This window comes from Mandrillus leucophaeus, unplaced genomic scaffold (genome assembly GCF_000951045.1).
Source record: "Mandrillus leucophaeus isolate KB7577 unplaced genomic scaffold, Mleu.le_1.0 Scaffold764, whole genome shotgun sequence".
Lineage (NCBI taxonomy): Eukaryota > Metazoa > Chordata > Mammalia > Primates > Cercopithecidae > Mandrillus > Mandrillus leucophaeus.
This window is the reverse complement of record NW_012108297.1, coordinates 668,200-691,037: the sequence shown is the minus strand read 5'-3', so window position 1 is coordinate 691,037 and position 22,838 is coordinate 668,200.

Genomic DNA, 22,838 nt, shown 5'->3' with positions numbered 1-22,838 from the left:
GCCCGCCACCATGCCCGGCTAATTTTTTTGTATTTTTAGTAGAGATGGGGTTTCACCGTGTTAGCCAGATGGTCTTGATCTCCTGACTTCGTGATCCACCCGTCTTGGCCTCCCATAGTGCTGGCATTACAGGCGTGAACCACTGTGCCCAGCCCACATCAGAGTCTCTTAACAGCAGAACAGATCAAGTAGAAAAAGAATTAGTGAGCTTGAAGACAGGCTATTTGAAAACACACAGAGGAGAAAAAAGAATAAAAAAGAAAGAAGCATGCCTATAAGATCTAAAAAATAGCCTCAGAAGGGCAAATCTGGCCAGGTGCGGTGGCTCATGCCTCTAATCCCAGCACTTTGGGAGGCTGAGGTGGGTGGATCACCTAAGGTCGGGAGTTTGAGACCAGCCTGGCCAACATGGTGGAACCCTGTCTCTACTAAAAATACAAAAATTAGCCAGGCGTGGTGGTGCGTGCCTGTAATCCCAGCTATCTGGGAGGCTGAGGCATGAGAATCTCTTGAACCCAGGCAGCGGAGGTTGCAGTGAGCTGAGATCATGCCACTGTACTCTAGCCTGGGTGACAGAGTGAGACTGTCTCAAAAAAAAAAAAAAAAAAAAAAAAAGCAAATCTAAGAGTTATTGGCCTTAAAGTGGAGGTAGAGAGAGAGAGAGGAGTAAAAAGTTTATTCAAAGGGATAATAACAGATATCTTCCCAAACTTAAAGAAAAATATCAGTATTCAAATATAAGAAGATTATAGAACACCCAAAGACGATTTAACCCAAATAAGACTACCTCAAGGCATTTAACATTCAGTCTCCCAAAGGTCTAGGATAAAGAAAGGATCCTAAAAGCACCAAGAGAAAAGAAACAACATTCAATGGATCTCCAATACATCTGGCAGCTGACTTTCAGTGGAAACCTTATAAACAAGGAGAGAGTGCCACGACACATTTAAAGTGCTGAAGAAAAAAACCCTACAATAGTGTATCTGGCAAAAATGTCTTTCAAACATAAAAGGGAAATAAAGACTTTCCCAGACAAACTGAAGCTGAGGGATTTCATTAACACCAGACCTTTCCTATAAGAAATGCTAAAGGAAGTACTTCAATCGGAAAGAAAACAATGTTAATTTGCATTAAGTAATCACCTGAAGGTACAAAACTCACTGGTAATAGCATATACACAGAAAAGCACAGGATATGAGAACACTGTAACTGTGGTGTGTAAACTACTCTTACCCTAAGTTGAAAGACTAAATGATGAACCAACAAAAAATGATAGCAGCAACAACTTTTCAAGACATAGACAGTACAATAAGATAAAAATAGAAACAACAAAAAGTTAAAAAGCAGGGGGGATGAAGTTAAGGCATAGAGTTTTTATTAGTTTTCTTTCTGCTTGTCTGTTTATGCAAACAGTATTAATTCATTATCAGGTTAAAATAATGGGTTATAAGATATTATTTGCAAGCCTCATGGTAACCTCAACCCAAAAAAAACATACAGTGGATACATAAAAAATAAAACACAAGAAACTAAATTATATCACCAGAGAAAATCAACTTCACTAAAGGAAAATGGGAGGGAAAGAAGGAAGAGAAGACCACAAAACAACCAGAAAACAAAAAACAAAATGAAGAGTAAGTCCTTACCTATCAAGAAAATAACACTGAATGTAAATGAACTAAACTGTCCAACCAAAAGACATAGAATGGTTGGCCAGGTGCATTGGCTTATGCCTGTAATCCTAGCACTTTGGGAGGCTGAGGCAGGTGCATTGCCTGACTCAGAAGTTTGAGACCAACCTGGGCAACATGGTGAAACCCCATCTCTACTAAAAAAAAAAAATACAAAAAATTAGCTGGGCATGGTGATGTGCGTCTGTACTTGCAGCTACTTGGGAGGTTCAGGCATGAGAATTGCTGGAACCCAGGAGGCGGAGGTTACAGTGAGCTGAGATAGTGCCACTGCACTCCAGCCTGGGAAACAGAGTGACACTGTCTCAAAAAACAAAAAACCCCCCAAAAACGCACATAAAGGCATAGACTGGCTGAATCAATTAAAAAACAAGACCCACTGATATGTTGCCTGCTAGAAACACACTTCACCTATAAAGACACACACAGATTGAAAATAAAGGAATGCAAAAAGATATTTCATGCCACTGGAAACAAACAAACAAACAAAAAAGACAGGAGTAGCTATATATAAAGACACACACAGATTGAAAATAAAGGAATGCAAAAAGATATTTCATGCCACTGGAAACAAACAAACAAACAAAAAAGACAGGAGTAGCTATATTTATATCAGACAGAATAGATTTTATTTATTTTTTTTGAGATGGAGTCTCGCTCTGTTGCCCAGGCTAGAGTACAGTGGTGTGATCCTGGCTCACTGCAAGCTCTGCCTCCTGGTTCATGCCATTCTCCTGCCTCACCCTCCCGAGTAGCTGGGACTACAGGCATCTGCCACCACGCCCAACTAATTTTTTGTATTTTTAGTAGAGACAGGGTTTCACCATGTTAGCCTGCATGGTCTCGATCTCCTGACCTAGTGATCCACCCCTCCTCAGCCTCCCAAAGTGCTGGGATTACAGACATGAGCCACTGTGCCTGGCATTTATTTATTTATTTATTTATTTATTTATTTATTTATTTATTTTTGAGATGGAGTCTTGCTCTGTCACCAGGCTGGAGCACAGTGGTGCGATCTCAGTTCACTGGTTCACTGCAATCTCCGCCTCCCGGGTTCAAGCAATTCTCCTGCCTCAGCCTCCCGAGTAGCTGGGACTACAGGCACGTGCCACCATGCCCAGTTAATTTTTGTATTTTTAGTAGAGATAGGGTTTTACTGTATTGGCCAGGATGGTGTCGATCTCTCGATCTTGTGATCTGCCTGCTTCAGCCTCCCAAAGTGCTGGGATGACAGGCATGAGCTGCTGTGCCTGGCCTGACAAAATAGATTTCAAGACAAAAACTATAAAAAGATACAATAAGGTCACTATATAATGATAAAAGGGTCAATTTGGCAAGAGGATATAACAATTTAAAATATATATGCACCCAACACAGGAGAATCCAGGTATATAAAGAAAATATTATTAGCGCTATGTTGCCCAGGTGGAAGTCTCTTTTAATCTATGGGTTCTCCTTAACTTTCTCCACTTGGCAATTTATTTATTGAAGAAGCTAGGTCACTTGTCTTGTAGAGTTTTTCATATTCTGAATTTTGCTGATTATATCACTTCAGTATCATTTAATGTGAATGCAGATCTCTCTATTTCCTATAACCTGGCAGTTAGAGCTAAAGGCTTGGTCAGATCCAGGTTTGATATTTTTGGGTAAATGTATTTCAGATGTGTGCTTTGTAAGATTCATTGTGTGGCATCAAGAAGCACATTACTGTCTCTCCTATTTTGAGCTTAAGAAAAATTAGTGGGTTTAGGTGTTTTGAGCCTGTTTCATCCGTTATGAAGTTCCTCATCAGGTTTTTACCTAATTTTTTTGTCAGTTATTGATGATTGTCTAGGTCCATTATTTCATTAGGGATTCCACAATGGTGATATTTTGTCACCTCTTCATCATTTATTAGCTAGAATACTTCCATAAAGAAAAATGACTTTTCCCTATCAACTTGCTGGTTCCTTTGAGGTATCATTCATAGAGGAATGTTAGAATAAATGCTTGATTCCTTCCTTTTATTTATCAGTTTTCAGAGTAATGAGGTGGATCAGTAGTACTTATCAAAGTTGACTGATGAAAAATTTTTCCCTCTTTGGTGGTATCTAGGAACTCATGGAGTTTAACATATTTGATGTGTTAAAATCCACTGCAGTTAGGGTCCTTTTCGATGCTCAAACAATTCTATCACTGGCCACAGGCAACCTCTTCAAGTTGTCTCCTATAGTCTTTTGACATGAGCACAGATTTTGAAGCAACTTTGTTTTTGATAGGACAAAATGTTTCTGGCTTATATGTTACCTGTCCCATATTTGGAACCAGGCTTGATTTCTTTGAGGGGAGGGTGCTGAAGGAAAGTGCTGAAAGAAAGGAAATTGCTAAAGGAAAAAAGTATTCAGAGACTATAATCTAGAAACTAAAGTGGCTCACTACTGTTGAGGTTGGTCATTGTTTCTAGGCTTTTTCAGTGGACAGGCTAGGAAATTTTGTTTAAGAGAAAATATATCATGTGATATATTTTCAATTAAATATTTTTAAATATTTACTTTACTTTTTTTTTTTTTTTTTTTTTTGAGACAGGATCTGGCTCTGTCTCACAGGTTTGAATGCAATGGTGTGATTGATCTCAACTCACTGCAACCTCCGCCTCCTGGGCTCAAGCCATCTTCCTATCTCAGCCTCCTGAGTAGCTGGGACAACAAGTACATACCACCATGTCCAGATAATTTTTTTTTTTTTTGTAGAGACGGGGTTTCACCATGTTGCCCAGGCTGGTCTGGAACTCCTGAGCTCAAGCCATCTGTGCCCACTTTGGCCTCCCAAAGTGTTGGGATTGCAGGCATGAGCCACTATGCCCAGCCCTAATTTTCAATTAAAATTTGGGATTAGAAGTTTACTTGACTTCTTTGATTTTATATTTGCGACTCTTTTTTTCTGAAAATCTTAAGTCTTAACAACATTAACAATTATATAAAGTAATATATCTATAAAAACCAATTTTAGAATAGCAATACCAATATTATTAATAATAAAGTGACTCTTTAAATGCCTTGAGACTTACTTTTAGTTCTTTTTTTATTAGGGTATAATCCCACTAGGAATATATAATCAAATTACTGTGTTTTAGAGCCACTTGGAATACATTTTCACTGTCTTTGAAGCCATTAACTCAATACACAGGTTTTATGTTTTTTCCATGTTGTTTTAGAGATTATCCTAAAAATTAGAATAAAATTCTATAATGACAAAATATACATAACAAAAATTTTACCATTTTAACCATTTTTCCTATTTTTTTCTTTTTTCAATGATCCTGGAAATCCTTCCAATTGACAATTTTTAAGTGTACAGTTCAGTGGCATTAAGTACATTCACATTTTGTGTAACTATCACCATCATCCGTCTGAAGAACTTTTTTCTTCTTCCCAAACTGAAACTCTGTACACATTAAACATGAACTGCTTGTTTTCCCCTCCCCGGATCCCCTGGCAACCACCCTTCTATTTTCTGTCTCTGTGAATTTGGCTGCTCTTCATATCACATATAGGTGGAAGCAGGCACTATTTGTTCTTTTGTGGCTGTCTTATTTCACTTAGTAGGGATTACTTTAAAGTTTTAGAATTAAGTGATATTTTATAATTGTGTAAAACATCTACATGGTTTTGCAGTCAGATTTGCCAAATGAGTTTCATACAGAAGGACCTAGTTCCTTTTTTCTCTTTTCCATAAGAAAACATCAGCAAGAAAGAGAGGTCCAGTTTCTACTCTTGTCATTTCTTTTCCCCCTCATCCTCACATAGGTAACCACTTAATGTTTTTGGCTTGCCTTTCCCTACCCTTAAAAAAAACTGTAAGTAAACAAAAAATGTATTTGTACTTATTCCTTCTTTCTTAAATAGTTGCATATAAGGATATTAAATAAATAATAGTATATCATAAATTCTTTCCTTTTTTTTTTTTTTTTTTTGAGATGGAGTCTCACTCTGTTCCCCAGGCTGGAGTACAGTGGCACAATCTTGGCTCACTGCAACCTCTGCTTCCTAGGTTCAAGAGATTCTCCTGCCTCAGCCTCCCAAGTAGTTGGGATTACAGGTATGCACCGTGACGCCTGGCTAATTTTTTTTTTTTTGTATTTTTAGTAGAGATGGGGTTTTGCCATGTTGGCCAGGCTGGTCTTGAACTCCTGATATCGAGTGATCTGCCTGCCTTGGCCTCCCAAAGTGCTGAGGTTACAGGTGTGAGCTACCACGCCTGGCCAAAAATTCTTCCTTTATGTTGCTTTATTAGCTTATCAATATATCATGGATATCATTCCTTATCATTTTATAGTTTCTTATTCATTTTTATAGCTCTTAACTCATAATTGCTAACTGATTTGTCAGGTGTAAAATTGGTAATACTTAGGAGTACAGTTTGAGGTTACATACCATATACTTTCCTAACACTTGCTGAAAATCTGCAGCAAATGCATTTGAAGGAGAAAAATATTCTTGTGACATCAAAGGATTTCTTGTAAAAGTATCACTAACCTGGGGAAATTAGTGGAAATATTTAACCTATATAGATCATTTTAACTGGAGAATTATAGAACAAACACTCATTTGAAGCAAAGTCTAGTAGAAACCTGAAAAAGAAAAGAAACCACATCATTTCTGGCTTTTTGGTGGCAGGGCATCCTTTCCATTTAAAGATGGTATATTCATAAACACTGTGTTTGTCCCAGTCTTATGTGCTGCTGTTGTACGGATTAGAATCTCATACAGTATGATTGCAGATGCTGTTCCCTGATATATCTGAGGACTTGAGGGGAAGAACAGATGTTTACCTCTGGCAGACAAGTAAAGATGGGATTTTATGATATTTCTAAAATAGTGCTTTCATTTCCCCTCTCACCCATACCCTCAAAATCCTTTCAACAATAATGAAACAATGCTAAATAAATGCCTTAATAGAAGTACTTAATGAATTTCTCAGAAGCAGTGGTAAAAATGACATGGTTAGTAATGTTGTATCACCTAGTTTTGGAAAGGTGACAGAATTGGGATGTTTTGTCATAATACACAGAAAAGAAAAAAAATTACAGTACATTAAGCTAAATGACTAACAGTGTTTAGCATCTAGACTCTGGTAATTTTCTAGGCATAATTGTGGAGTGAATTATAATATTTAGGCCTTATAGCCCTTAACTCTATATTAGTTTGAATTGGGTTAAAGCAAGCAGATATATTAAACAGAAAATATATGCATGATTCATGAGTGTGACTGGCAAATAACTACTATATTGGTAACTATAGTACAGCTAACTAATTTTTCCATTAATATTTTTTACTAAAATATTTATCCCGAATTATATATTTATAAGTAAAATTGAAGATTAGTATCATTTACTTTTTAAAATAAGAAACAATCACACTATCTGGACCACAAAATTACCAGAACAATGGTTTGGCTCTAGTCTGTCTGAAAGACTGCCTTTCCTGAACTCTCCTTCTGCTCAGAGATCAAACTCAGGATGCTGTGAGCAGCAGGTGATATCTAGTGAGGTTAATCACCTTTTAAGATATTTATAAAATCTTATGTATCTACATAAATACATACACAAAAGTACTCTGTTTATCATAGTTTAGACATGCTGGCTATTGTCAGTTAAAACTTTCCCTAGAGATGGTATGTCTTGATTTAAAAAACATTTTTTTGATTAACTCTTCTAATTGATACATATATACTTTAACATAAGTGTCTTTAGACTACTGATCTCAAAGATTTTTGATCACTTACCTCCTCTTGTATATACTTTGTAAATTAAGTACATGTGCCATTGAAAAAGTATATTAAATACTAGAGTAGCTTAATTTCTTTCTTAATTTTAAAACAAAATAAATATAAGGAGAGGTTCTAATAAATCTGAGTGGATGATCTTACTTTAGGGTCAGGCAAAGTATGGAAACACGAGCCAGATGAGGGATGCAGGTAAGAAATCTCTGAAGGTCATGAATGGCTCTGCTTTACATACAGCAGGTGACAGCAGGTGAGTGAGCTGCTTTTGGTTAGCACACTACTACTAGTAAAACTATAAAGCAGAAACCTCACAATTTCAGTAACTCAAAAAGTCCTTACAGTACAATAAAATTACTTATGTTTTTAAGAAATGCAGATGGTGTCACAGTATCCAAAGCATTGCCTGTAGCACATACATAAGTGATTCCATCAATAAAGACAGTATGGTAAACATAGCTTTGAAAAGAAAACATGATACTCTTAAAGAAGTTAAGTACCCACACAGGGAATTTAACTTCATTTTTCAAGCTTTCATTACTAGTATTAAGAACTATATAGATAACTTTTTATAATCAGAATAATTGGTTGGGTGCAGTGGCTCATGCCTATAATCTCAGCACTTTGGGAGGCTGAGGTGGGAGGATTGCTTGAGCCCAGGAGTTGAACATTGGCCTGGGCGACATAGCGAGACCCCATTTCTACAAAAAAATACAAAAAAATTAGCCGGGCCTGGTGGTGCATGCCACACTGTATTTCCAGCTTTTTGGTGGGGGGCGGGGGGGTAAGGTGGGAGGATTGGCTGAGCCAGGAGGTTGAGACTGCAGTGAGCCATGATCACGCCCCTGTACTCCAGCCTGGGCGACAGAGTGAGACCCTGTCTCAAACAACAACAACAAAAACTAAAAACAAACATAATCATTAGAAGAGCTCTCATATTTTTGAAAAATTGAAGTAAATTATGTTGTGAAGTCTATAGAATTTAAATATGTATTTAAAATTGCATCAATAAAAATAAATCAAAGAGAAAGCTAACAATTTGGTGTGTGTATATATATATATATTTTATTTTTTGAGATGGAGTCTCACTCTGTTGCCCAGGCTGGAGTGCAGTGATGTGATCTCAGCTCACTGCAACCCCTGTCTCCTGGGTTCAAGCTATTCTCCTACCTCAGCCTCCTGAGTAGTTGGGATTACAGGCACGTGTCACCATGCCTAGTTAATTTTTGTATTTTTAGTAGAGACGGGGTTTCACTATGTTGGCCAGGCTGGCTCAAACTCCTGGCCTCAAGTGATCTGCCTCCCATGGCCTCCCAAAGTGCTGGGATTACAGGTGTGAGCCACCACGCCTGGCCTATATATATCTATATTTGAAGTCACTCACATTCTAAGATGGAATCAAGATTCTAACTAAACAGAAAATGCTATGTTCGGCCAGGTGCGGTGGCTCATACCTGTAATCCCAGCACTTTGGGAGGCCGACCTGGGTGGATCACGAGGTCAGGAGTTCGAAACCAGCCTGGGCAACATAGTGAAACCCTGTCTCTACTAAAAATACAAAAAATTAGCTGGGCGTGGTGGCGGGCACCTGTAATCCCAGCTACTTGGGAGGCTGAGGCAGAAGAATCGCTTGAACCCAGGAAGCGGAGGTTGCAGTGAGCCAAGATCATGCCATTGCACTCCAGCCCAGGCGAAAGTGTGGGACTCCATTTCATAAAACAAAAACAAACACAGAAAATGCTATGTTCATTGATTTTTACTATGCCTATATTTTAGGTAGACATATTTAATTTTGGTACATCTTGGTTTTCTATAGATTAGAATTAAAAATTTGTAAACTGCAAATACCAAACATTCTGGAGAACAGGATGAGTCGGGGAGGGAGGAATGAATGTTAAAGTGAACCACAGTATGTTAAAATGAACCTTAGCATGACCACTCAACCATCTAGACCTTTCTACCTTCTCGGAATCCCACAGCAGGGGCCAGAATCCCCTTGGAAAGTGCCTCCATCCTTTACTGTCCAACAATCCAGAAAATGCAGGAATATGCAACAAAAATAGTTGCTTGGTGCCTAGACTTTAGTCTTTTTGAATACTATCTCTAAACAGTTAACAGGCAACAGACATGGTCAAATGCTAAACTGAATATATATGAGAATGAGGAAACTCAGAAACAGGCAGAAAAGATAATTTTAGAGACAGAAAATTTAACATATGAGCCCTTTCAGTATAAATCCTTCACATCATATCATGAATACAATATGCTACAAATGTTTTTAATGATGATATTGATTGATACACATAATCTCCACCTAGAAAGCATTTTTGTTTAAAAATTTGGTGGAGTCTGCTGAAAAAGAGTTGCCAATTGTACCATCTATCTGAAAGTTACATATGTAATTTGAAGTAAGTTGATACTGCATGTGAAAAAGAGATATTTTAAACTTATGCTTAGTATGTTATTAATACTATGAGTAATAGTCAGAAAGCATCTATAAGTTAAAAACAATTGAATATCTGATGTTCAGGATATATCATTAATTGACAAAAGCCAAGTGAAGAAAAGTGTGCACGATGTGCTATCATTTATCTACTACATCCTATGCTACCATAAGGGAAGTTCAAATGTACATAAAGTAGTCTCTCTTATTTGTGGCTTCACTTTCTGAGGTTTCTGTTACTCATGGTCAACCGCAGTCCAAAAATAGGTGAGTAAAATGCAATGAGATATTCTGTGAGAGAGAGAAAGAAAGACGACATTTACATAACTTTTGTTATAGAATATTGTTATAATTGCTCTATTTTATTATTAGTTATTGTTAATTTCTTACACCTAATTTATAAATTAAATGTTATCACAGATATATATGTATAAAAACACAGTATCTATTATAGGGTTTGGTACCATCTGTGGTTTCAGGTGTCCACAAGACTGCGGGTCTTGGAATGTATCCCCCTCAGATAAGGGAGGGCTACTGTATGTACTCTATATTGTGTTCTTTATTTTTTATTTTATTTTATTTTTTGAGACAGGGTCTGGCTCTGTCACCCAGCCTGGAGTGCAATGGTGTAATCTCTGCTCACTGCAACCTCCGGCTCCTTGGCTTAAGCCATCCTCTCACCTCGGCCTGCCAAGTAGCTGGGACTACAGGTGTGCACCACAATACCCAGCTAATGTATTCTTGTAGAATGTATTTCTTATAGGAAAAAAGAAAAGAAAAAAAGATAAACCAAAAACTTGTTCAAAATGGTTACCTACTTAGGGGGAAAGAGTAGTAAGGAGAGGAACAGAATGAAAATTAGACTTCTCGAAGGAACTGTTTTGTAGATTTGACTTTGGAACTGTATACATGTTTTGCGTAATTAAAATGTTATTAATCAAACTTTAAAAAAAAGTAACCATGAGGGCTGGGCGCGGTGGGTTATGCCTGTAATCCCAGCACTTTGGGAGGCCGAGACGGGTGGAACATGGGGTCAAGAGATGAGGACCATCCTGGCCAACATGGTGAAACCCTGTCTCTACCAAAAATACAAAAATTGGCTGGGCATGGTGGCGCACGCCTGTAATCCCAGCTACTCGGGAGGCTGAGGCAGGAGAATCACTTGAACCCGGGAGGTGGAGGTTGTGGTGAGCCAAGATTGCGCCACTGCACTCCAACCTGGTGATAGAGCAAGACTCTGTCTCAAAAAAAGGAAAAAAGTAACCATTAGAAATCAAAAACAAAACGAGAAAGATGTCTTTGTGTTGAGTGATCAAGGCAGGAGATGATGGCGGCTTGGTTACTATTTGAAGAGGAAAGGCAATGGGATTTGCCCATGGATTGGATTTCAATGTAAAAGAGACAAGAGTCAAGAATAATATAGGTTTTAAGCCTGAGGAACTGGAAAAGTGATATGTGGAAGACTTCTGGAAGAGGCTTAACTTTGGACATGTTTGAGGTACTTTAAGTAGACATTCAAGCAGAGTGGAACAAGTGGGTATACAAGTCTGGAGTTCAGAAAAAAAGGTCTTCCAAAGATTCAAATTAGAATGTAGAACATAGATAAGCAAACAGCAAATGAGGAAAGTATCTCTTTTTAAAATCATTTCAGCTAATTTTGTCTATGAAGACAAAACTAGATTATTACCATTTTGCAATCCCTTATAAATTAGTGGATCTTGGGCCTAGCAATGAGTATCAATAGCTGCTAACATCTCAAAAGGAGTTATAATCAGATACCATATACCATCTGATGGAAAAATACTTGTATTATAGTCCTGCTGAAGGGGTTGAGCCTCTGGGTTGGCTACTTGGTAAACGGTGAACTGAATTTTGCATATGCAATCAGCAAACCTACACTGTGGGAAACTCTGTCAGTTCTTCAACAATAAACTGCAAGGGGGAAAAAAAAGAAATGGAGGGGGAATAAGTGGATTTAAAGAGATTTAAGGATATCAAATGAAAAAATGGGCAGGATTGGGCTCTCATCTGAGGATGTGTATTTGGGTGCTGACGCAATGAAAAAAACAGGGAAATGACTACTATGGAAGCTGGGATGCTGTTTGATTTGGCAGGGATGCTGTCTGATTTTGCAGGGATGCTGTTTGATTTGGCAGGGATGGTGTTTCATTTTGCGGGCACGGTGTTTCATTTTGCGGGGACAGAGGAAGCAGTGAATGGGACAGGACATACGGTGGGGATGGCTGGCAGTATTCTGTTTTCTTTGGCCTAGGTGATAACTGCTGCTGGGGAGAGTCCCTTGCAACACTTCACAAAGCTTCACATTCATTAGATGTGATTTCTTTGTATCTCTGTTTTACTTACGATAGAAAGGTTAAAACAAACCTACTCTATAAAAATGAAGTGTCTTAAAATAATAGAAGCTTTCTTTTCCCTCACTTCTTCCTTTACTAGCAACTGTTTTCAAGACTGATTTAGGCCATACCATGTAATGTCCTAAATGAAGCTTAAGAGTGATGTCCACTGTTTTGTTGTTGTTGTTTTGTTTTGAGACAAGGTCTTGCTCAGTTGCCCAGGCTGGAGTGCAGTGGTGTGATCACAGCTCACTGTAGCCTCGACCTCCCTAGCACAGTCGATCCTCCCACCTCAGCTTTCTGAGTAGCTGGGACTATACAGGTGCTTGCCACCACACACAGCTAATTTTTTTGTAGAGACGGGGTTTCACCACGGTGCCTAGGTTTGTCTGAAACTCCTGGGCTTAAGGGATCTGCCCGCCTCAGCCTCCCAAAGTTTTGGGATTACAGGTGTGAGCCACCATGCCCAGCCGCCACTGTTCTTGTTCTTATTAAAGATATTTTAAGGTAGATGTTTCCTTTTTTATTAATGAGATGTTTTGGGTATACCCAAAAGAATGGAGAATAAGATAACAAGAACACTTTCAGACACGTCTAAAAGTGCTAGACCAGTTACAGATACAGTTAATATATCCCCTTTATACCCTTCCTCAAATTTATTTTCTCTTTTCCATTTGAAGAGGTAAACACTATCTGAATTTGGTGTTTATCATCCCCATTCATGATTTTATACTTTTACATACAGAAGTTCTCCTTTCTGAGGGTTCAGTCAAGAGTATGTGTAACTAGTATTTACGTCATCGTCGGAATTATTTTCTGGTAATTGTCCAAAAACAGATTTGTATTAGAAATTACCTTACCTTCCCATTTAAATTATGGTCTTTGGTTCAGCTCTAAGAAGCGCTAATCTAAGCACTTTTGCCACTGCTTCCTAAAAATAAATTGTCAGCATTTACTTTGCAGAAGATTGTAGAGTCTTTCGTTATTCTTCTCCTAAATTTACCAATGTTCTAATTAGTTTATTAAGGAAAACCAGTTCACTAGGAGAACTAATGAGTGGGGATTCATAATGCATGGCAACAGTCAAGTGATCCTGAAATATTCATATGAATGAAGAAAAATATTAAAACCATATAAATATACATATAATATATACATGTATGTGTGCAAATATAGGTTGCACTACATAATCTTATTTTATTTTTTTTTTTTTGAGACGGAGTCTTGCTCTGTCACCCAGGTTGGAATGCAGTGGCGCGATCTCGGCTCACTGCAAGCTCCGCCTCCCGGGTTTACACCATTCGCCTGCCTCAGCCTCCCGAGTAGCTGGGACTACAGGCGCCCGCCCCACGCCCGGCTAATTTTTTGTATTTTTAGTAGAGATGGGGTTTCACCGTGTTAGCCAGGATGGTCTTGATCTCCTGACCTTGTGATCCGCCCACCTTGGCCTCCCAAAGTGCTGGGATTACAGGCCACCGCGCCCAGCCCCATTTTCACTTCTTTTGTGATACTGCAGTTGCTTCAGGCCATCTGGATCCATAATCTTATTTTTACAATCATACCTTATACATGGTTTCAAGACTGGGAAGCACTATCTAATCAAACATCTTTTCAGTAACCACTAGCTACTGAAACTATAAATAAAATGTTAATAGTTAAGGATATTCAGCTTTTATTTTCTGAATACCCTAAGCAGTCCTCTTACCTTATTTTTTAAGATAAAAATTTTTATTCACTATTGTTCACTGATCTCTTTCTAAAAAACAAACAATTGCTAAGAACTCTCATACCTGTTTCTTATAAGGCTCATTCTTTGGGGAAAAATTTGCAAGATACTATGAATATGCAGAATACCTTAAATATAGTCAATTATATGAAGTCTCATTAATTTACTTTAGAAATGTGAAAGAAATCTGAAAGTTATCCAAGAAGCCTTAAATGGCCATAATCCCAATTAACTTTTCCATTTTCACAAAATAACATGAAATAAAAACTTTTATGGAAGGGTAAAAGTTATTATTAATGGTAGAAAGTAAAACCTGAAACTCTTGATATTGCCTGAAAAGTCCTGGTGATATTTTCTAGGAAAGAACTTCCTAAAAAACTTGAAAAATTAAAGGGACACACAAACTCTCAGTTATTAGCAATGCAACATATCCCCATGTTTTCCCTCAAGTGCCTCTTTTAGTGTATAGTGTAAACATTGGTATCTTAGCAAAATTTGAAACAAAACAAATGGCAAGATGAGGCGGTAAAATGAATGGCAAAGTGGGTTCTAGTTGTGTTTCTAGAATTAATGTGTTGCGTGACTTAGTGACTTGTCTGGGTCTGTTTACCCGTGGGAAGAATGAAGAGATTGGACAGATGATCCCCAGGATCCTGTTCAGTGCCAGGATTCTATAATAGCAAGGAGCTTCAAGGAATAGTTCAGGTTAAAAGGAAAGAAAAAAGTATCACGTCTTCCCTCAATGCCAAGGATATAAAAACTTTGGTACTCATATTTTTCAAATGCATATAAAAATTTTTATATCCTTGGCATTGAGGGAAGACGTGATACTTTTTTCTTTCCTTTTAACCTGAACTATTCCTTGAAGCTCCTTGCTATTCTTTTTCCCCTCCCTTGTCAGCTTTCTGCACAGCAGTCATTCCAGGCCTTTGCTCCTCCAATTATATACTGCCCTATCCCTCTACTTTCTTCCCTTCCTGTATGCTTCACCAAGGGAGGCCACTTGGGACTTACGAAAGATTTTAGTTTTCTCTTTCCTTTCTTAATTAACAAATTAAACAAACATTTACTGAGAACTTACTGCCTATTATGTATTAGGCATTGTACACTGGAAAGACAGAGATGAAGACTGTCCCTGTCCTTGAGTTCGATGGCAGAGACAGACAAGTAAAAGAAGATTCTAAATCAGCGCGGTAAGTAGTTTGGTAGAGGAATGTAAATTAACCTGTGTGTAGAGGAGGCTTCAAGGAGGAAAACCTAAGAGTCTCAAAGTATAGATGTTATACTGCCCCAAAGTGGAGAAAAGTAATTTCCAGGTAGAGGGAACAGGAGATGTAAAGGGAGACCATGGTGAGATTGGAGAATGGCATGAAGTTCGGGATAGTTGGAGCACATGGCTATGTGGGGAAAGGAGGGAGATAATCAGAGAGGGTCTTGAGTGCCAGACTAAGGAGTGTGGGTAATGTAATCAGTAGCCACCAAATTATTTTAAGCAGGGGAGTGATATGATCCTATTTGCTTTTAGGAACTATCACTGGAGCAGCAGTGTGGAAGTTGTTTTTTAGTAGGACAAGGCTGAAGTCTGGGAGATTAGTTAGGAGGCGTTTTCAATAAGCCTGGTGAGAAGGGCTGGGATGAAGACATAGTTCAGAAACAAGGAGATAGATTTGAGATATACTCAGGAGATACAAAACGGATAGAACTGGGTGATGAATGAACAGATATGAAGGGGAAGAAGGGAAACAAGTGGAGGTGACTCCCAGTTTCCAGCTTGAATAGCTCAGTAGAGCTACTAAGCAAGATCAGAAATCCAGTCATGTCACTTAACTATGGAGATACGTTCTGAGAAACGAGTCATTAGCCGATTTGCTTGTGTGCAAACATCATAGAGTTCACTTACACAAACCTAGATGGTCTAGCCTACTACACAGCTAAGCTATATGGTATTGCCTATTGCTCCTAGGCTACAAACCTATACAGTATGTTACTGCACTGAATATTGTAGGCAATTCGAACACAATGGTATTTGTGTATATAAGTGTCATAAACATAGAACAGGTACAGTAAAAATGTGGTATTACAATCTTATGGGATCACTCTCATATATATGGCCTGTCATTAACCAAATCATCATTAGGCAGTACATGACTGTATGCGAGGAGGAATGTGTTAGGAAAGACAATTAATTTAGTTCTGGACATGACATGTTCTATTAGGCAATCTAACTCAGGAGAGAGAGAACTTTGGAAGTGGGTTTGGCTGTAATCAGAAGAAAGGTGTCTATGGATGTGAATGAGTGTGTCAAGTTAAAAGAGGACTACAATGAGAACCTTAAGGAATATGGCATGTAAGGGATTGGTAAAGAAGAGAGACCCAGGAGGAGACTGAGTCATATGTCTATATCCACATTCTCCTTTCCTGAAGAGAAAGAGGGTATTCCCCGAATCCAAGGCTCACATCTGTACTGCCAAATTGGATTCCATCCTTTTGTGCCCCTTCAAGCCTTACTCCACCAATAGCCCCCTTGTCTCTTATATCTTCAACCTTTTCTTTCCATTAGCTTAACATACATGTGAAAGTTTTCCTTATATTAAAAAAATGAGGTGCCTTCCTGGATCATGCTGCATCTAGCTTTCACTCCATCTTATTCCTTTTGTAATTTTTGAAGGAACAGTCTAACCTAATTCTCCCTACTTTCCTATCTCTCACTCAATTAGCCTAAAGCTACTGGGCTTCTGCCTCTGCTCTTCTCCCAAACTGCTTACAGTACAATCACCAATCATCTTCCCATTGTAGAGTCCAATGAACACCTTTTAGTTCTTGCTCAAGGTGTTGACTGGACTAGACATGAACTTATTAGGGACATGCTCAACTTACTGGGGATAGGAGAAATTCTTGTAAATTTCTTCTTTTAGCTTGTAGGACACCACAGCTCACATCTGGTGACCCATCTCTCTATTCTCTTCTTAAACTATGTTCTGCCTTCTGGTCCTCCTCTTTTCTCACTTTCTATACATTTCTTGGGCAGTCTTACTTATTTCTACTCCTTTTAATGGTCAGTCTTGATTCTCTGAGTGCTAGAGCAATATATTCATTACCTACTAGACATTTTTCTGACTTAAAACCTTTGGGAAACAGGTGGAAAAATACACAAATAGATTGGCCATTTTCAACAGGCAACAAAATTCAACATTTTCCAAACTCTATTCTTTTCCCCATACATTCCCTCCCACCATTTCGCTCCTCTTTCTACGTTCTCTTTGTAGTTCAATGCCATCTACGAAAAAATTCTGAGACTCATCCTATGCATTACCTTGTACAGCATATGACATATTCAACCTGTTATCAACTCCCGAGAATGAAGTTTAGAAAGTCTCCTTAGGGACCGGGCTCGGTGGCTCATGCCTGTAATCCCAGCACTTTGGAAGACCAAGGCAGGTAGATCACCTGAGGTCAGGAGTTCTAGACCAGCCTGACCAACATGGAGAAACCCCACCTCTACTAAAAATACAAAATTAGCCGGGTGTGGTGGCTCATGCCTGTAATCCTAGCTACTTGGGAGGCGGAGACAAGTGAATTGCTTGAGCCCGGGAGGCGGAGGTTGCAGTGAGCTGAGATTGCGCCATTGCACTCCAGCCTGAGCAACAAGAGTGAAACTCCGTCTCAAAAAAAAAAAAAAAAAAGAAAGTCTCCTTAGGATCTGCCCCTCCTTTCCATTTGCACCATCATTGTCTTAGTGAAGGCCCACACATCTCTTGCTATAAGCTACAACAATACCATTCTAAATGGATGTCACCCTCCCAACCTACCTTCCATATTGTAACCAGACCAAACTTACCAGAAGGTAAATCAGATCTTGCTATTCCTCTGTTTATAAATCTCAGTTGCTCCCCAGGTTCTCTGGGATGAGAAAAGAGCTGTATGTAGGACCCTTCATTTGCTGTCTTCCGCTCACTTTCCTGGCCTTATCTTCAGCCCCACTGAGGTTCATGGGAATCCCCAAACACACCACGTTCTTTCCTTTGCACGGAGTTCTCATTCCTCTTTCCTGTGCCAGGCTAGAACTAATTCTTATGAGGTTTATAAGCCAAGCACCCATCTTAATGCTACAGGAACAATCGCAACCTACCTCCGTTGAAATACTTTCTACACTCTAGGACAATTGTCTATAGCCCTTGGATATAAAGGGACAACGCCAGGCTCATGTTCACTGCTGAATCCCTGATATTCTTTACTCTGGGAATTTGCAACAGAAATATGTTCAATAAATGTGTGCTGAACTGCAAGTCATTTCTCCGCAGGAGAAAGAAAAATTTTAAGGTCTATCAACGTTGAACCTGGGTTCAAAGAGCCGCCAAACCCAGCACGTACAGCGCCAGCTCTGACCCTAGGTGGCGCACGTGCGGCCGCCGCGGGGACGCCAGCCTCTCGCGGGGGCGGGGTCTCTCGCGGCGGCGGGGGCTTGCGTCCTCCGAGCCGGTTCCGCATCATCTCGCGGCGCCGCGTCCTTAGGGGCGGGCTCAGGGGGCACCACCCTCGAGGGGCGGAACCCGCGGGGGCGGAGGCGTCGATCCGGAAGTACCTGGTAAGACCCTCCAGTCAGGTCAGCTCTGCTAGGACCGCTCGGCCATTAGCAATGCAGCTGCAGATGATCGTCACAGCGGGCGGGTAGTGACTGAAAGGCTCCTCTGGACCTAAACGTTCGGCTCGGGGCGGTGAGAGGGGCGGGGCTTCGGGCGTGGGCGGTGCGTGCGCAGGCGCGAAGAGGGACTGATTGGCAGGGAGAGAGGCGGGGCCGTCTCGAGCCCGAGTGGCGCGTTTGACCGGACACGGACCGGATCTCTGGAGAAACCAGCTTTATAGGTGGTAGCCTTTCTCCTTAAAATCATTTGTCGGCCGGGCGCGGTGGCTCACGCCTGAAATCCCAGCACTTTGGGAGGCCGAGACGGGCGGATCACAAGGTCAGGAGATCGAGACCATCCTGGCTAACACGGTGAAACCCTGTCTCTACTAAAAATACAAAAAATTAGCCGGGCGTGGTAGCGGGCACCTGTAGTCCCAGCTACTCGGGAGGCTGAGGCAGGAGAATGGCATGAACCTGGGAGGCGGAGCTTGCAGTGAGCCGAGATCGCACCACTGCATTCCAGCCTGGGCGACAGAGCGAGACTCCGTCTCAAAAAAACCAAAAAAAAACAACAAAAAAAATCATTTGTCGAGCGCCAGTGTACTTCATGGTGTTTACCTCCTTATGATTCATTCACAATCTAGAGCATGTGAAATATAGACCTTGATTTTAAATAAAGTTCATTCATTAATCCAAACATTTATTGAACTCCGGCTGTGCGCTAACTGCCTTAGATTCCTGGGTATGCAAATAGGTCGGCTCCGATATTGAAGTTGAGGAGTTCATATTCTAGTAGTGGTTACAGAGGCACATGAGGACAAACGCCAGTCTCAAGTGATACGTGTGTGCTATCAGGGAAAGATGAACAAAGCTGCAGAAGGTGGGTGGAGAGCTAGCAAAGCTTTCAAAGTCCCTGACTTAGAGGATGGATTGGCATTGTCTGAGTGGGGAGGAAAGAAAGACAGGAGAGTCTAGGCAGAGGGAATAGCTTCTGTAAAGGCTTGAAAGAAGGCAGGTGGGTTTGGGGAATGAGTGTGGCAGAGAAAAGGTGTATAAGAGAATGGGTAGGAGGGTAGAGTGGAAGGAGTGGTAGCATGACTTTTGTTGTCTTAGACCTTGGGTGCCTTGACAAGAATTTTTTAAAAGTGTGACCTTATATATTTTCATCAGCAAGGTATTATGATAGAGTGGAAAAAGAGTTTGCCTTTGAAGTCAGACAAACTTAGATTCATATTTGGGCATTGCCCATGTACTCTATGCGTTTATGTAACTTAATCTTTCTGAGAGTCCGTTTCCTAGTTCATAAAATGGGGGTAATTGTCAAGTTTAAATGAAGTAATTATGCAAAAATATTAGCATACAGTAGTTACACAATTGCAATAGTTTGTGACAAGTACATATTACTTTCTTGCTCCCAATGGCGTAACCTTTTTTTTTTTTTTTTTTTGAGACAGGGTCTCACTCTGTGGCTCAGGCTAGAGTGCAGTGGCATGATCACGGCTCACTGCAAGCTCCACCTCCTGGGTTCAAGCGATCCTGCCACTTCAGCCTCCTGAGTAGCTGGGACCACAGGTGTGTGCCACCACACCTGACTAATTTTTGTACTTTTAGTAGAGATGGGGTTTCACCATGTTGGCCAGATTGGTCTTGAACTCTCCACCTCAAGTGATCTACTCTCCTTGGCCTCCCAAAGTGCTGGGATTACAGGTGTGTCACTGAACCCAATGGTGTAACCTTAAAGAATGACAATCAGTATCCTTCTGAGTGCCTGGCAGGCAGTGAAGGCAGGTAGTCAATTCCGTTTCCTTTAACACAGTGTAATCAAATTGGATTTGACAAGGAAGGAGCAAAACTGCTCTGCACTATAGCTCCTGAGAAAAATGCCTTGTTGAATCATGTATCCTATATATGGAATTCTCCAATCAGTGTGTCTTATTAGCTTGGTAAGTGTGTCTGTGTTACAGGCAGGGTAACTGATTAAAAGCCCTGGTCACATTACTTATACCCGGGGAGAGGAAATTTGTTAACTCTGGCGTAATGCTTTTGCTTACCCCAGAGTCTTGCTTACAGTAAAAACAAGCCGAATAAACCTCACCACAAATCTTTTTTGAGCCCCTTCTCCCTGGTGAGCTTTCAGCACAGCAGTCATTTTAAGCCTTTAATCCTCCCCTCCAATTGCATACTGTCTCTTGTGCTTTTCTTCCTGTATGTTTCCTGTATGCTGTATTCTACCTGGTAGCCAAGGCTTACTCTAGTCAATGCCAGGTTTCCTCACTTAACTCAGGATTTCTCCCTTTCCTTCTTTCCTCAGGGGGTGGCATCTCTGAGGGTGGGAAACTTGGTGGAGGGGAAGGTCTTCCGATGAGTGACCTTCGTCCCTCTAAGGTGGCATCTGCAGCTAATGGTTTTTTTCTGTCTGTCTCTGATCACCAGTCACACACTCCACTTGGAATCTCAAGGTCCCTTTAGGTGCTCTGGTTCTCTTTTAGCCACTTTTATGGTCCTCTTGGGGGTGAAGAAAAATTCTCACTGCTCCCACATGTCATTCTGAGGCTGCAGGAGGCTCCAGAGGTTGTGTCACAACATGCCCTCCTGTCGCGCTCTCCTGTGGTGCTGTGTCACTGCTGTCATATGGGGAGCGGCTTTTAGATCTTACCTCATTTGGAAAGCAAGCCCTGGGATCCCCAGTTTACCGGGAGTCTTCTCATCACCACACTCCATCACCCCTCACTTCCTAGAGAGGACTCTACCTAGTTGGAGTGCTTCATTCTCATTCTGTCCTTCTTTGACAGTGGACATTCCAGCAAGTCTAGGTAGGGAATCTCTGACCACCCTAGGCATCCTCCCAATTTATGCCATGAACATTGGTTGTCTGAAACATTTTTTCCCCATATACTCTGGTTTCAGAGAGTTCCCAAAATCATTTTGAAACTTTTTAGAATGAGAAGTTTTTCTGTCTTACCCTCTTCTTCCTCCATCTCTCCTTCCTCCTCCTCCATTTTCTTCGTTCTCCATTTTTGTGCCAAAGAGAATAACTGAGAATGAAAACCACGGCATGTGATATAAAATATCACAGACATTTCTACCTTTCCCTTGATAGTTTGATAAAATCTTGAGGATGCACCAGAAAGAGTGGTGAGAAGCTAGGATCCTGGGAAGGTGAAATGGGACATTTCACCGTTGTTAATTTCTTTCACAACATACTTTTAGACTCATCACTACTTTGGTGAATACTACTATCATTGCTTATTTATTTATTTATTTATGAGACAGAGTCTTACTCTGTTGCCCAGGCTGGAGTGCAGTATCATGATCTTGGCTCACTGCAACCTCTGCCTCTTGGGTTAAAGTGATTCTCCTGCATCAGCCTCCTGAGTAGCTGGGATTACAAGTGTGTACCACCACACCTGGCTAATTTTGTATTTTTAGTAGAGACAGGAGTTCACCATGTTGGTCAGGCTGGTCTCAAACCCCTGACCTTAAGTGATCCGACCCCCTCAGCCTCTGAAAGTGCTGGTATTACCTGCAGGAACCACTGTGCCTGGATTATCATTGGTTTTTAGAGGTTAGCTTCCCAGAAGGAAGAGCCACTAATTTTTTAGTCATCTGACTTCTTAGGTCACTAGAGAGTTTGTAAGTATTTTGTCAGTTGGAGACTTTCAAGCACTCACTAATTCAAGATGTGTCTTATTAAGTATTGAAGTTCTCTCATAAAGGACTGTTTTTTTTTTAACTTATTGTTCTTAAAAATGGAACATTTTTATAATTTTTTTCTTTAAGTACATGATCACTGTAAAAATTCAGGCCAGGCACAGTAGCTGAAGCCTGTAATCCGAGCACTTTGGGAGGCCCAGGTGGGAGAACCACCTTAGCCCAGGAGTTCAAGACCAGCCTGGGCAACATGGTGAAACCCCATCGCTACAAAAAATACAAAAATTAGCTGGACATGGTGGTACACACCTGTGGTCCCAGCTACTTGAGAGGCTGAATTGGGAGAATTGTTTGAGTCTGAGAAGTCAAGGCTGCAGTGAGTCCTGATCGCACCACTGCACTCCAGTGTAGGCAATAGAGTGAGACCCTGTCTCGGAAAAAAAAAAAAAAAAATTAAACAATACTAGAGTAAAAGCCTGTCTATTTTTACCATCCGATAAAAGAACCACTGGAATAATCTAATTTACATTTGTCTTTGCATTTTTGTGCATTTTATATACATTTTTCTGAAAATTTTTTTTTTTTTTTT